Source organism: Nothoprocta perdicaria, unplaced genomic scaffold, assembly GCF_003342845.1.
Source record: "Nothoprocta perdicaria isolate Ctin4 unplaced genomic scaffold, notPer1 scaffold_13, whole genome shotgun sequence".
Taxonomy (NCBI): Eukaryota; Metazoa; Chordata; class Aves; order Tinamiformes; family Tinamidae; genus Nothoprocta; species Nothoprocta perdicaria.
Genome location: NW_020454427.1, coordinates 2072642 through 2078169, shown reverse-complemented (window position 1 = coordinate 2078169; position 5528 = coordinate 2072642). Strand labels below are relative to the sequence as shown.

The 5528-nt window shown below is 45.0% G+C and overlaps 1 long non-coding RNA gene and 1 other non-coding gene across 2 annotated transcripts; both read right to left on the bottom strand.

Moving 5' to 3' along the window:
• Positions 1–1338: 1338 nt before the first annotated feature.
• On the bottom strand, positions 1339–3156 carry LOC112942586. The gene is made up of 3 exons (XR_003248409.1): positions 2499–3156; positions 1974–2093; positions 1339–1601 (listed from the first exon to the last, which is right to left on the bottom strand). It is a non-coding gene; the product is annotated as an uncharacterized LOC112942586 (long non-coding RNA).
• On the bottom strand, positions 2223–2340 carry LOC112942670. Its single transcript, XR_003248426.1, has one exon. It is a non-coding gene; the product is annotated as a small nucleolar RNA SNORA26 (small nucleolar RNA).
• Positions 3157–5528: the final 2372 nt, after the last annotated feature.

The window sequence follows — 5528 nt, the reverse complement described above, 5'->3', positions numbered from 1 at the left end:
GGGTTGACAAAAAGCACAACAGCCAAAACTAGTACTCATGGCAGAGACTGCACAAGGTCTCAGTTGTGATGAGACCTGAGGGGACAAGAGAGCAGATGGAAGTTCATGCCATTTACTGCATCACTAAGGGACAATAAATGCAAAATTAATTCTAAGGTAGTTTCTATTTTCTTCAGAAGTTCCGGGGAGTAGAAGTGCAGCTCACAAAAAACACCAGACCAAGCTACCAACTATGAACGAACTTATAATTTAAGAACAGAAATGAACATTTAGAAATCTATCCATGTTGAACACCCGTGCTCAGAAGCAAAGCAAGAGTTGAAATATCATTATAGGGTTACACAGATCACTTGCAAAGTCATGTTCACATGCATACAAACCAAATAGGCTAAAACTTGAACCTTGAGACCAGAAAGGACAGAAGTCTAAAAAAAATGTCTGACAAGACTTGTGGAAAGGTGATTCACTGATTCTTGAAAAGAGAGCAACATTGTTAGTCTGCAGGTTTAATATGAAGCGAATAGACCATAAATGTTCTTCCCAGCCGAGAACAAAATGTTTACAGGAGGCTCAGAGAAAATAATGTTGAGAAGACCACTGGCAGCTATTAACAGTTGCAGCAGTGGCTCTGTCTTTCTCTGTCCCAAACCAGGTCTSACCATAACAGCTCACCAGTCAATACTCACTGCTTGGCAGGGTTTTGAGGAAAATCAATGACCAGGAACAGGCTTCTAAGCAAGGTGGAGCTTTAATCTGATCAAGAACTCTTCAGAATATTTGGCCCTGGAACCCATGCATGTTTATTATCTCACAGTGTACACAGTGGGGTGCACCTGACCATCTCTGTAGAAACATTAGCTAGCAATAGAACACATGTGAATTACTAGTTCAAGCTTTTTATGCGAGTCAGACTCCCTGGCCTATTGAGATCTTGATCGTTACTTTTGGAATATTTAGACATAAGCAATTGGAAAGAGCACGCAGGCTTTTCACTTATCAGTAACYTTATTCTTCAAGGATCTTTCAGTAATGGTACTTTGCATGGAATACTGCAACTATCTACAGAGGAAAGGCAATGGTACTCTTGAAAARAGCAAGGAATGCTGTATGTTTAATGTTTAATCCACCATTCAAAGTAAAACAAGATGAAGATTATGTCATTACAGCAGTGTAYGGAGACCCCAATAAATTTAAAAGGCTTATGAATTTCATACATGTCAAAAGAATATTAATACATGGCAATAAAAGAGTTCACACGTAAGTGTTCATGAAAGACTTCCAACAAGAAAATGCCCAGGTAAGAAAACTAAGGAAAAAACCACACATACACAKGGTGCCGGATAGCAATTCATGTTTTATTTTAGTTAATACAGACTAGAAAAGTTTTATTATGAAATCTCAGTTCAACCAAATGGCTAGATACTTACCTAAACATGAACAGTGAAGCTGTGTAGTTTTAGSCATTACTTGTCTCAAACCCTTTTTCAAGGTAGGATATTGCAGAGCACATGGGAAGTTACCCAAGATGGTATCAGTTATCAACCACTCACCACATCATGATGTTTTACACCAAGTCCCAGTTCCTTGCATATGCTGGTTTCCTGTAAATAAAAATACTAATTTCAAAATAATATATTTATGTATCTCACACAAAAAAAGGTTTCTGACCAAAGATCAACCTATATGAGCATCATACATTAAGTCATTAGATCCATTCCGCGGTACAAATTAGTACAAGCCAGAACTTTCCTTTCCCTACCCTTTAGTAAGGATTCTGTTTCAGAACTAGACAGATTTGAATCAATTGATTCACTGACTGTTCTGCCTCATATTTAAAATTAAGTATTCCTCAGACATTTTCCAATTTACATTTGCTAAAWCCATATAGCTTTATAGCAAGTAAAGCCTAATTTAAACTTCTTTAGATATAGAGGGCATCTACTAAACCCTAACATTTTCTTCACACCACATACCTGCAGACAGATCAAATTACAAGCAGCTCTTCCCTCAAGTTGTTTATCCCAGATCACAAACTTTTCACAAGATTCATGAAGTGTATTTACACAGTTGACAAGCACCAACACACTTTAGCTCTAGAAAAAATAAGATTAGCATAAAGTTAAGATTAAATGCTAACCTGATGGCAATGCAAAATATACATGAAAACTGCTCTGAAGGCAGTAGACTTGACACAAAAACTTCAAAGTTCAGTAGCTTTATGAAAGTGTTTCTCCCAACAGGATCCAAAGTAGAGTTGCAACCTCACCTCTGGGTTTAAGAGAGAATTTTTTTACCCCTCTGTACTGGCCACTTAAGACACTATCAGACTTAAGAGGGCAAAGCAAAAAAGGGGAGCAGATTAACACTATTTAACTAAAATGTACTGTATTAGTGKTTTTTTTTTGAAAATAGTGTGGTGATTTACCAAAAAAATAGTAAGTTGCCATTATCAAAGTTCAAAATGGTCTATAACTGTTGTTCCACTGGAGCCCACTTACCCTCTGGCATAAGGCATTTTCATTCTGAGGAAATTGAACATTGCTTATAGTTTAGGCGTGATTCTTCATCTTAGTCTGATTCTTCACATGTTCAACATTTTAAATATTAAGTCACTGGGAAACCTAAACAGCATAAAAAAAGACAAGGGCATTATAAGACATACTGAATTCCAGGTATTTCCAACCATGACTGCGCAAAGCTTCTGAAACCACAAATGAGAAAGTCATTATTAAACCCAAGATCTGGAGCAAAAGCTAGGAAATGGAAAARGCCCTTTTCAAACCAGCCATTTCACATGGACAACATTGTTTTCAAGTGTGCCACAAATACGAAACTTGTATCATTTTAGTCTCTATGCAACTGTGAAAGAACCTTTAAGTATCTAGACTTGACAGGAACTTTACAATGTAATAGCGAGCTTCTGCCTAATAATCTATACACAGTAACGAATTGCTCAGCCACCTCAAGCAAGAGGAAACAAAAAATCCCAGAGTTGAGTCTATTTGGACTCGAGTACCCGCAGTGTTCAACGCTCTGAACACCCAAGGTTATTAGAGGAGAACTTGCGAGCGAGATCCTGTATCTTTATTGATGCGGCCCATGGGGGAAGGGAAGCATGGTTTCCAAGTGCACCAGGGTATCCATAGCGCGGGACTGAGCAGGCGAGCAGGGCAGGCYCCGTCGCTGGGCACGCTGCCCACAGAGGAGGCTCCCAGGGGCACGGCCGCCCTGCCGCCCGCCCGCCTGGCGCCGCGTGTGCCTCGCGACAGGCTGCAGGGCGGAGAGGGGGGCTCCGCGCTGGGTTTTTGCGAGGCAAGGGCGCTCTATCCCCCTGTGTTGACTGCTCGGGGCACGGGCAGCCTCCGAGAGGGCAAGTGTGAGGGGACGGCCGGTGCCCGCGGCGCCCCCGCGCCCGCCCGCCCCGCCCCGCCGCTTACCGCAGCGCCGCCGCAAAGAGGCCGCGCGGCCCCGCGCCGCGCCTTAAGTACCCGCGCGCCGCTCCCGGCAGCCCCCGCGCGCGCGGCCGTTGGAGGGGCGGAGCCCGCGCGGCAGCCCCGCCGCCCATTGGTGGGGCTGGCGCACGTGACGCGGGCGCGCGCTCCCCCCGCCCCCCTCGCGGCCGTTAGGAGGGCGCTGGGCAGTGGCGCCCGGGGCAGACGGGCGGTGGGGAGGCTGCGGGGCGGGAGGTCGGGCCGGGTCGGCCGGACACCCTCGCGGAGGGCGTCTGGGAGCTGAGGCTGCCTTAGGGACCGCTTCCTGCTTTAGCCGAGGGTGTAGGCGTGGTCAGAGCGCGGTACGATGGGCTGTTATGTCTGTTATGGCCCAGCAGTGAGGGCTCAGGCTGWAAAGGAGCAAAGGTATCCATGCTGAGGTGTAGCACCTCTGTAGTGGCTTTAAGGAGCGAAGCGCTGGTGATCTCTGTGCAAACGCCATCCAAAGCCTGCTTTGGGAGGCTTAGGGCGTGTCTTTAAGGATAGCGTGGTAAGCCCAGGCCCAGCCGGCCTGTTGGCACATGCAGCTTGGCCTGGAGTGTGGCTGAGCACGGTGGAAGTACCTGGAGCAGCCTTTGGTGCAGGGCCTGAGCCTGTGCTCGCACCTCTAGGTGTGAGGGCTGTGCTCCCAGCCCTGCTGGGGGGTGCTGCCTGACTGCAGATACTGCTAAGAGGTGTTAGGGTGAGCACAAACGCGTTGGCATGTGCTGGGAATCTGCTAGCAGCACACACACTGTAACGTCACATGCACAGAGCAGAGCACAGCGTCTCGCTTCCCATGGGGTTGTGAATTCATCTGCGGTCCCCGCTGTGCAYGGAGGAGGATGTGTTGCTGGTAATTGATGCCAACAGTGGCAACGCTGTTGCAGGTACAGTCCCTGCGGTAATGTGCATATTGTGAGTCCCGCAGGATTCAAAGGCTGTCTGCTGGCTGCCCCTGAGTCMCTCCGGGAGTTTGCAGAGCTGCCTCGCTTTGCCTTGCTTCAYGTGGGATTCTCTGCAGCGAAGGCTGCAGAAGGTTGAAGTGACTTTTGCCTGTACCTTTTCAAGTACCTTCAAGTCTCTTTTCAAGTATTTTCTACTTTCCCGCTACCTTGAAGTTTCAAGCAGTGCTGATAAATGTTAAGGTCAGTTTCTTTTCCATTAGGTAAACTGGCATCACTGTGCCTAGCAAAACAGTAAGCAGATAAATGTTCTTTTTAAGGTTAGATAAAATCAGGCTTTTTTGTTTTCACATTGACACTCTTCAATATATGGATCTATATGGAACACTTCTGGGCTTTTTTTTGAGGGGGTAGTTTTTTATTGTTTTATGTTTTTTGTTGTTGTTTGTTTGCTTGTGTTTTGGTTCATAGAGTCATAGCTTCAACAGGAATAACACAGAAGTTCTCAACCTTGCTTGTCCCTTTCCAGACTTTACCTGGAGAATAAAACCCTGTCCTAGCGAGGGTGAGATATGTATTTGAGACYATGAGCAGGAAGCAATCTCCTTCTCCCTGAGCAGATGTAATAACCGCTAAGTTTTTGTGTATAAGACTAGGCAGATCTACCATTTGGATCTTTTTTTATGAAGGGAAAGAGCACTGATAACTTCTGTCTGATCAGACCTCTCGGTGGGCTCTGACGCTGCCTGCCACACTGGGTACTTTGGGAGCTTGAGGGAAAGTACTTGTGTTGGTAAGTGTACTGTAAGTGTAGCTTAGCTGGAACCTCACACTGCAGTGGCCTTTCCTCCTTATGCATCAAATGTAACAAAGCTGGGTTTTAAATAAAACTGCTAATTTAATAAAAATATAATTTCATTAATCTATGCCACAATTTACATAAAATGAAAAGACTGCTTGAAATTCACGCTGAAAATAGACCAAGTGCCACTTGCAGCCTGTCTACTTTCAAAATATCCATTGTRTTTTGTTCTCAGAATATGTTAGTTAGAGCCTGTAGAATAGAGCAAAAATAATAAATACAAAACAAACAAAAAACTCTGGAGAAGAGGAGGATAACACAGAATTRTTTTTTTCTTTCCAGAGGCAGAAA